The sequence below is a fragment of the Bos grunniens genome, chromosome 9, assembly GCF_055505025.1.
Source record: "Bos grunniens cultivar Pamir isolate PY7600 chromosome 9, Bosgru_T2T1.0, whole genome shotgun sequence".
NCBI classification, from domain to species: Eukaryota; Metazoa; Chordata; class Mammalia; order Artiodactyla; family Bovidae; genus Bos; species Bos grunniens.
Genome location: NC_141173.1, coordinates 15,162,488 through 15,173,011, shown reverse-complemented (window position 1 = coordinate 15,173,011; position 10,524 = coordinate 15,162,488). Strand labels below are relative to the sequence as shown.

Sequence of the window (10,524 nt, the reverse complement as noted above, 5' to 3'; positions counted from 1 at the left end):
CGGATATTCCCCTGGGGAGTCAGATGTCATCTCATGTTGGGGCATGGAACTCCGCTTCCCTCTCAAGGTGGAAAAGGGGTGTCAGGACTCCTGTTGAGCTGAGGTAGGGATCAGGGGTTATTTCTAGAGGTGCCATGGGGCTCTCAGGCCTCCCTTCGTGTCGTGAGTTGATCCTTGGGGTGACACTTGAGTCTTTGCAGGGGAATGAGGCCTTATCTCAAGTGGATGGGTGCCGGGAGCCGGCATATTGCATATTGAGTGCATATTGCATATTGCATATTGAGTGCAGCACTTTCCACAGCATCATCTTTCAGGATCTGGAATAGCTCAACTGGAATTCTATCACTGCCGGGAGCCAGCGTGAGGAACTCCGCCCATGACAAAGGTCATGAGGAAGGAGGCTCGGCATACGCAAAGGCGGGAACAAGCCTCAGGAGTCCCCCATCTATCCCCAAAACCAGTCTGTCTACTTTCTGCTTTGTGCTTTCACCTACACCTCTGACTTTACGGGGGCTGTCCCCCACTACCTCTCTCTGAAAAAAAGTTAGCTTACAGCTCCAGTTAATAATTCCTGGGTGTGACAGTGTTTAACCTACAAACTCCTTTGGAAATCCTCTAGCCTGCCTGAATAGGTTTTTCGGGCCACATGTGATTGTTCAGAGCCTCCCAACTGTGAGAGGCATGAGATGTTCTAAACTGTCTAAATACAGATTCTTTTGAGCAGTTAAAAGATTGATTAGAAATTGTATTGGTGAAGGGATTTTCACTTGTTGGGCCAATGTTTGCTGCTAAGTCTCCATATCCCTTACCTGCTGTGTCCCTGGCAGTGTATTGATTAATATAATTGGTGTAAGTAGTAGCTTTAATGTTTGTAACCTGGGACCCTTGAGTTAATTCTTTTTCTTGTTATAGCCCACCACACCTTTGCCCTTTAGGAATGCAACTTTATCTAATGCTTTTGGAGGGTGGCGCTTGACTTATCACCTTTAGAGAAAAATAAGTTTTCTGAAGAAAGGGTCTTAAAATGTTAACAGGCCTCCGGGCCAGAAGATGATGCAAATCACCTAAGCTTTTGCATATGATAAGTTTGCAGGAAGAAAGCCTGGCTTGCTGCATGACTCTACCCCTTCCCCTATTATCCTCTATGCATAACTTAAGGTATAAAAACTACTTTGGAAAATAAAGTGCGGGCCTTGTTCACCGAAACTTGGTCTCACCATGTCGTTCTTTCTCTTACCTTCTGGCTGAATTATTCAGCCTCTTTTCTCCACTGAATTTCCTCACTGAGCTATCCTTATTCTATTACTCTTTATATCCTTAATTAAAGTTTAATTAAGCAGTTGTTTCCTGATTCTCGCCGACGCCGTCCCCTCTTCGAATTCCCTGGATCCACCGGGGCTGGACCCCGGCAGATGGGGACATATGGGTCTTTTCGACTGGTGGCCCGACTCCTGAAGTTCCTTTCGAGTTTCAAGGTGAGACCAGCCTCCTCCTGAGGTGCGACGGGAAGGTCGGCATTCCTTTGCAGACGAAGCAGGGGAATGGACCGTCATCTCGAGATGTGGAGGGGAAAACAGGGCTCTTCTTGAGTTGTGGTGGGAAACTCGGTGTTCCTCTCGAGTGGAGACGGGTATGTCGGGGAACTTCTTGAGTTGCCTAAAGGGTGTCAAGAACCCTTTCGAGGCTCAAGAGGGAAGGTGGGATTTCTCTCGAGACTCTGCAGCAGAAAGGGGCCTCATCTCGCGTTGAGGAGAGAATCTCCTGGGTCTTCTCAAGTTGTGGCAGGAAAATTGGGGTTCCTCTCGAGTTGCAATAGGGACCTCAGGGACCCGCTCGTGTTGCCTCAGGAAAGTCAAGTCTCCATTCGAGTTGCGAGGGGCCTCTCGGGATTCCTCTGCAGTCGGTGCAAGGGCAAAGGGCCTCATCTCAAGTTGAGGCTGCAACCTGAGGGTTCCTCTCCAGTTCTGACATGGATCTCTGGGTTCCTATGGAGTTTCAACAGGGGAGTCAGGCCTCGTCTCGTGTGGAGACATGGAACTCCGCTTCCCTCTCGAGTTGTAAAAGGGTTATCAGGCTTCCTGTCAAGTTTGAGTTGGCATAGGGATCTGGGGCTTTTTCTTGAGGTGCCACAGGGCTGTCATACCTCCCTTCGTGTTTTGAGTCTATACATGCGGTTCCAGTCGAGTCAGTGCAGGGGAATCAGGCGTATCTGGAATGGATGGGGAAATCAGGGTCTTTTCGAATTGAGGCACAACTCCCGGGGATGCGCTGGAGTTTCAAGGTGAGACCGGCCTCCTCCTGAGGGGCGACGGCAACATCGGGATTCCTTTACCGATGAAGTAGAGGAATCGCCACTCGTCTCGAGATGAGGAGGGGAAAACGGGGCTCTTCTTAAGTTGTGGTGGGATACTCAGCATTCCTCTCAAGTGGGGACGGGTATCTCGGGAATTTTCTGGGGTTTCATAAAGGGTGTCAAGTTCCCTTTCGAGTTCCAAGAGGGAACATGGGGTTTCTTGGGAAACGCTGCAGCGTAAAAGGGCCTCATCTCGCATGGAGGGGAGAATTTCATGGTTTTCGTGGAGTTGTGGTGGGAATCTTAGGGTTCATCTCGAGTTGCGTGGTGACCTGGGGGACCCGCTCGTGTTTCCTCAGGGAAGTCAGATCTGCTTTCGAGTTGCGAGGGGCACCTCAGGATTCCTCTCGCGTTGCTGCAGGGATAAATAGGGCCTCATCTCGAGTTTGGCGGGAACCTCAGGGTTCCTCTATATTTCTGACATTGATCTCAAGGTTTCTGTGGAGTTTGAACAGGGGAGGTGGGCCTCATCTTGTGTTGAGGCACTGAACTCAGCTTGCCTCTTGAGTTGTGAATGAGGTGTCAGGCCTCTTGCCCAGTTGGATTTGGAACCTGAGTCTTTTTCTGGAGGATGCAACCGGAGTGTCAGTGGCCCTTCGTGTTCTGACTTGATACTCGGGGTTCCATTCGAATTGGTGCAGGGGCATCAGGCCTTATCTTGAGTGGATGGGGAAATAAGTGTCTTTGGGATTGTGGCACAACCCACGAGGGTTCCACTCGAGTTTCACTGTGAGGCCAGCCTCCTCTTGAGGGACGATGGGAACGTCGGGATTCCTTTCCAGAGAAAGCAGGGGAATCGAGTGGCAAAGGGGCTCAGATTGAGGTGTTCTGGGAAACTCGGTGTTCCTCTAGAGTGGGGACGGGTATCTCGGGGACCTTCCTGAGTTGCATCAAGGGTGTCAAGTACCCTTTCGTGTTTCCAGAGGGAACGTGGCATTTCTCTTGAGACACTGCTTTGGAAAAGGGCCTCATCTCGCATTGAGGGGAGAATCTTGTGGTTTTTCTCGAGTTGCGGCAGGAAGCTTGGGATTCCTCTCGATTTGCGACAGGGACCTCCAGGATCTGCTCGTGTTGCCTCAGAGAAGTCAGGTCTCTTTTCGAGTTGTGAGGGGCATGTCGGGATTCCTTTCGAGTCGCTGCAGGTGAATAGGGCTGTGTCTAGAGTTCATTCTGGAAATTCAGTGTTCCTCTCCGGCGAGGACAGGGATCTCGGGCTTCCCATCAGGGTTCAGCTAGGGAGTCAGGCCTCGTCTGGTTGAGGCATGGAACTCTGCATTCCTCTCAAGTTGTCAAAGGGGTGTCAGGCCTCCGGTTGAGTTCAGGCTTTGAATTTGGGCTTTTTCAAGAGGATCAGCATGGGAGACAGGTCTCCCATCCTTTTGTGAGGGGATACTCGGTGTTCCATTGGAGCCAGTGCAGTGGAATCAGGACTTATCTGGAGTGGAGGGGGAACTCGGAGTCCTTTTTCCTTGCAGCAGGATCCGCGGGTTTCCACTCGAGATTTAATCGGTGACACAGGCCTCCTCTTGCGGTGCAAGGGGAAGTTGGGATTCCTCTTGAGTTGAAGCAGGGAATGGGCCCTCATCTCCATGTGAAGTGGGAAACATGGGGCTCTTCTCGACTTGTGGTGGGAAACTCGTCTTTCATCTCTAGTTGTGATGGGGATCTCTGGGCCCCCTTGAGTTGCATGAAGGGAGTCAAGCCTCCTCTCAAGTTTTGAGAGGGAACTCGGGAATGCTCTAGAGGCACTGCAGAAGAAAAGGGCCTCGTCTCACGTTGACGTGGACATCTTGTGGTTTGTCTCGAGTTGTGGCGAGAGGCTTGGGATTCCTCTCGAGGTACCATGGGGAACTCAGGGAGCCTCTCGTGTTGTCTCAGCAAAGTCAAGTCTTCATTCGAGTTGTGAGGGCGAACACAGGAGTGCTCTGGAGTCATGGAAGGGGGATCAGGCCTCACTTTAGATCACTTCCTCTTCTAAATAGTTTATGTATGTGGTTAGTCGGTCGTGTCCAATTCTTTGTGACCTCATGAACAGTAGCACACCAGGCTCCTCTGTCCATGGGATTCTCCAGGCAAGAATACTGGAGTGGGTTTACATCTGGCAATACTGGAGCCATTTCCTTATCTAAAGTACATTATGTAAAGTCCCCAATATAATCTTCCAAACATCCCACTGAGGTTGATGATTCCATTGTCTTAATTTTATGGATGGAGAAACTGAAACACAGAAAGGTTAAGTGATTTGCTCCAGGACACACAGCTCAGAACTGATGGAACTGTGACACAGGCCCACGCATTCTGGCTCACTGTTGACAGTGACTGCAGCCATAAAATTAAAAGATGCTTGCTCCTTGAAGAAAAGCTATGACAAACCTAGACAGCATATTAAAAAGCAGAGACATCAATTAACCAACAAAGGCCTATATAGTCAAAGCCACATGGTTTGTCCAGCATTCATGCATAGATGTGAGAGTTGGACTATCACAGAGGCTGAGGGCCAAAGAATTGATGCTTTCAAGCTGTGGTGTTGGAGAAGACTCTTGACAGTCTCTTGAACAGCAAGGAGATCAAACCAGTCAATTGTGAAGGAAATCAACCTTGGATATTCATTGGGATGACTAATGCTGAAGCTCCAATACTTTGGCCACCTGATGTGAAGAGTGGACTCATTGGAAAAGACCCTGATTCTGGGCAAGATTGAGGGCAAGAAGAGAAAGGGGCAACAGAGGATAAGATGGTTGGATGGCATTACTGACTCAGTGGACATGAGTTTGAGTAAACTCTGGGAGATTGTGAAGGACAGGGAAACCTGTTGTACTGCAGTCACTGGGGTTGCAGAGTTGGACACGACTTTGTGACTGAACAACAACAGCTGAGAAGTAGACATCAAGACATGATTAAATGTGCAATGATATTATGAGAGGAAACACTTACTTAAAGAAAACAGGAAGGGAGCTGGAAAAGGCTGGACAGATAGGACACCAGTATGCAAACTGACCCCAAGTGAAGGAGAGGGCAAGGGAGGTTGAGTGGAGACTAGATTTATATGCAGTGCCAGGAAGATTTGGCAAAGCCATCAGGAGTCCCTGAGCCCAAGTAGGTTTTCAAAGGTTTCTCAAATCTCCCAGAAATAGGTCTGCTTCAGTCCCCTACAGTTCTCTACCACTGGCAGGAAAGGTGGGGGAGGTGGGGGGAGCACAAGCTCTGCTGTCTCCTCTCTGAGTTTCCGCTTCACCCTTCTCTCCTTCCAGAGCTTTCTCTGTTTGCTGAGGACATATGTAATTGACAAGATAGAATCTCACAAACAAAAAAATGCCCCAGAGAAAAGCACATTAGTATATTTATAAACATACTTACATATGTTTATGTTATATATATATATTTTTTTACATATATTAACTTCACCTATTCATTTAAAGTTCAATTTAAAATAATAAAATAAATATTTTGCAACTCCCATGGACTGTAGCCTGCCAGGCTCCTCTGTCCATGGAATTCCCCAGGCAAGATTACTGGAGTGGATTGTCATGCACTCCTCCAGGGGATCTTCTTGACTGAGGGATCAAACCCCTGTCTTCTGCACTAGCAGGCATATTCTTTACCATTGAGCCAACAGGGAACCCCTAAATAACAATTTCATTTTAAGTTCAATTTAAAATGATAAAATAAATAGATTTAAAATGAAACAAGCAGCAGTAGAATTTTATTAATAATGATGTAAACATTTGATTTGATAGGAATATATTGGATTTCTTTGAAATCTTATATTAATCTTTCATTGAAGAAATAGTATGCCAGTTATCAGTGCATTTCTGTCTACTCGTTCAAAATATTATCTGTTTACCTCTATAAATTAATGTATGTGAGTCTATAAATAATTAACCTATATTTGGCTTAAGAGGAACTTCATTATAGCATCATTTGGATACTTATAAAAATAAAGATAAAGAAGAATCTTTTTTCTACAAAAGCTCTGTGTGGGAACAAGCATATTACTGTGTCCTCAAATGCTTTGATTCCAGAATTATGGGACCATAATTGTGACCATCTAAGAAGTCCCAGGCCACACCTGAGACAGAAGAAGAAAATAGTTCCTGATGATTTTCAGTAAAGTGGAAAATCATTCATATTTTTTCCTCCATGCAAAAGAAATTGAAAGGAAAAGTTGGGAAACATGTGAGAAAAAGAAATAATTCAATCATGACTATTACAGCTGTCTAGTTGATCTTTTTTATCCTCAGAGGAAGAGGTAGAATTATTGGAATATAGAATGTTAAAGTAGAGATTATGCTGCAGATAAAAATGTTCAACAATGAATGGTAGGAAAATAATAGGGGTGAAAAAAGAAGAGAAAGCAGGTACTGTGTTTTGTTTTTTTTTTTTTCTGAATATTATTTTTGATGTAAATTGGCTTCTTTGGGAAACTGAGAATTTTCTAGTGATTAATAAAGAATACCTTACTGTGGGATTTAATATCTGTAGGGAAAATAAAGTTGAAGAGTGTAAGGACATATATATGTAACTCTTAAGTTTTCTGATTTTGTTGCCGAAATGCTGAGAGTTGTATGCATTTTACACAAAGTACTTAAAAATAAACTGCTCAATTAGTAGGTTCCTTTCTGTTGTCCAATTTCTGTCACACAATAGCATCTTTGGGCCTTGCACTCACATTCTTTCACTCCCACATTTCTGAAATGAATGAGCCACACTAGTTCAAGCCTCATTGACTGTACATCTTCCACCTTTAAAAATAGGGGCATAATTCTGAAGTCCTCATCATAAGTCCAAAACTTTATTATTTCTGGCAGTCACAAACGTAAGTTTTAACTGCTATGCCAGAAGCAATAGTTTCCAGTAATATGAATGAACCTAGCTAAATTTTGCTGCTCCTCTTAGGCTTTTTGCTTTTGTTTCTGTCTCAGAAAGACTAGACAGGACTAAAGATCTGTGTGTTAATGAACCTCTATATTTGGATCATTCAAGTGGCAACAAAATAGATGTTAGAATATAAAATAGACATCTATTGTACAGAAACATAAGCAAAGTATATTATACTATAAAATAAAGGTAAGCTTTATGAATAGAATCTCTAAACTTTTGGAGTTTCTGCAAATTTTGAAAAAGAACATACACGTTTTAAATATAACAAGGACAGATATAAATAAACATAATGAGAACATATACTAATCAATTTCTATTTAAGTTTCTTTCCATGTCAAGTTATTTTATGTTTGCTATCAACAACTCTTTTCTAACAAATATTTTAATAGCTAAAAATATTCTCTAGTTAATCCAATAAGGATTTTGCATTCAGGAACAATACAACAGATTTCAAATAATGGGTAGATTTTTGCATCCTCCACTGATTGTTTCTATTCTCTGAGAAGTTTAATTTTTAGGATTGTAGAACTGTTCCACTACCACATGACAGATTTTTGTATGTAAATACAAGATATTCTAGGATTTCTGTTGTTCTAGTTAAGAGCTGACCGAATGGAAGGGTAGAAATGCAATCTGACTTCATGGCTGATGTGGGCTTGTGGCACCCATATCCATCCATCTCCACATGTTTTGTACTGATCTCAGTTACTACAGTTGTCTAGACATGCCTGGAGGGACTCACCTGGACCCCAGATCACATCTCACAGACATCTCCCCTTTCCAAACCAAGGTTACACTGCAGGACCCTTATGATTCTTATTATTATTGCAAGATGCCCTTTAGCAATAAACATTTAGGAAACTTTGAAGAAAAACAGAGTTTATTACTTACAAGCCCTGGCATTTGCAAGGCATGTCAAGGGGCACACGGTGAGGGCTCCAGGAGAAAGAGAGCTTGATATTGCCTAGGCCTGGGGTTCTGCTTTTGTTGGGGTTGTGTTTCCTGAGGCACTCTTTATTAGTGAATGTTAAATACAAGGGTAGGAATTTGAAGCTTTGAAGCTTGAAGAGAAACAAGTGGCCCAAATGGTCAATTATCAAAATCAACCAAGGTCTCTAAAACAAAGGAGCCTCAGCTGGGGAAGGCAGCTTAGTTCTTTATCTGGCAAAGTGTTTCTTCCAGATAGTCTCACTGAATGAATTTCTGAAATGGATGTCTCTTTGAGGGGTATGCCTTGGCAATCAAAACTTAAGTTAGGCACTTGTGTTACAAAAAGAAAAGCTAATCATCAGGGTTTATTGGAAGGGCCGATGCTGAAGCTCCAATTCTTCAGCCACCTGATGCAACGAGTTGACTCATTGGGAAAGACCCTGATGCTGGGAAAGATTGAGGGCAAGAGGAGAAGGGGGCCACAGAGGATGAGATGGTTGGATGGCGTCACTGACCGGATGGACATGAGTTTGAGCACACTCCAAGAGGTAGTGAAGGACCAGGAAGCCTGGTGTGCTGCAGTTTATGGGGTCACAGGGAGTCGGACAGGACTTAGCAACTAAACAACAACAACAAACATCAGGGCTTATACTACAGTTAGGGTGGTTGGTTTTATTGATAAACTTACTAGGCAATTTATCTTTCCTCCCTTACTGCTACACACCTGTCTTTCCCAAATCTGAACAGTCAAAGGGTATAATTCTTTCAGTAATAAAGGAGTCAGATTTTGTTTCAGGGAATAAAAGTATCTGGTTTACTCTACTATAACCTTTATGAAAATCAGTTCTCTGACTGCAATTTGTAAAATCTGACTTAGGTCTTATATATTTTAGATGGCTTCTCTGGTGGCCCAGATGGTAAAGAAACTGCCTGCATGCAGGAGGCCGGAGTTTGATCCTGGGTTGGGAAGATCCCCTGGAGGAGGGAATGGTTGTCTGGAGAATTCCAAGGACAGAGGATCTTGGTGGGCTACAGTCCATGGGATCCCAAAGAGTTCAACATGACTGATCAACTAATGTTTTCACACATACACTATTCTGAATTTAAAAATCAAGATGTTATTTGGTTCCATTGTTTTTGTTTTTAAATAATTATCCTATTCAACGTAATTTTCTCCAATGTTTACTAGTTATCACTTACTCAACTTCAAGACAAGAAGGTTTATCAGATCAGATCAGTCACTCAGTCATGTCCGACTCTTTGCGACCCCATGAATCGCAGCAGGCCAGGCCTCCCTGTCCATCACCAACTCCCGGAGTTCACTCAGACTCACGTCCATTGAATCAGTGATGCCATCCAGCCATCTCATCCTCTGTCGTCCCCTTCTCCTCCTGCCCCCAATCCCTCCCAGCATTAGAGTCTAAATGTAAATCAAACAAATAACAGACAACACAGTATTATTTCATATGAAATAAGTTAGTTATTTGGAACTTGTGACAGAAACTTGTAATTGCCAACCATATTATACTTTCTCCCTTTCCTTAGCAACAGAATAATGATTTTTAGTAAGTCACATTGAAATGGAGCAGGACTCTGTGAGTCTTCTTGGGTACAAATCCTTTCTGTGTTCCCTATGTCTTAGAAAATAGGCTTTAGTCTCTTTGAAATTCCCTGAATTCCAAAGGGCAGAGTCAAATAGTTGCTTATCAAAGAATATAAGGAATGCAGAAACTAAGTAGGAGCAGTCAAGAAACAATAGTTTAGTTCTGGGGACAGAGTTCTTGTTCTTCCTCAAGGAATATACTTAATAGTAACTTTGAATTCTTCTGTAGGAATAAGGCCCCCATTGAGGTGGAAGATGGTAACTTCAGGCTGAGCACAGAATCCCTGTTACCTCACCACCAAACAATCAGAAGAAGTCTGCACACAGTGGAAGACTCTGACCCCCTCTCCAAATGGTTTTTAAAACTTTCATGGTCAAGCACAATCTTCAGAGTTGATTTTTAGACATAAGCCCACCTTCCCCCCAGTTTACTGGCCTCCTAAATAAAGTAAACTTTGCTTTCCAATGATCATTCGTCTCTTGAGTAATGGTGTGCTGGCTTTCAAGTGTCTCATAGACAAACATGAGTTTGGTAAACAATATTTCTTCTTGAAATGAAAAAATAAATTTCTCAGCATCCCAAGCAAGTAGGTGTATCTTATGACCAGGATCTAGACAAGGAGATGTCTAATCAGAAAAAATAAAGAGCTCACTGAAGTTACAACTCTGATGTGTAAGTTGCTCAGTCTTATCTGACTTTTTGCAACCCCATGGATTGTAGCCTGTCAGGCTCCTCTGTCCATGAGATTCTCCAGGC

At 43.7% G+C, this 10,524-nt stretch overlaps 1 long non-coding RNA gene across 1 annotated transcript; it reads left to right on the top strand.

Annotated features, from left to right (window-relative positions):
• Nucleotides 1-736: 736 nt before the first annotated feature.
• On the top strand, nucleotides 737-10,237 carry LOC147365612 (uncharacterized). Its single transcript, XR_015132289.1, has 2 exons — nucleotides 737-1,475; nucleotides 9,997-10,237. It is a non-coding gene; the product is annotated as an uncharacterized LOC147365612 (long non-coding RNA).
• The last annotated feature ends 287 nt before the right edge of the window (nucleotides 10,238-10,524 follow it).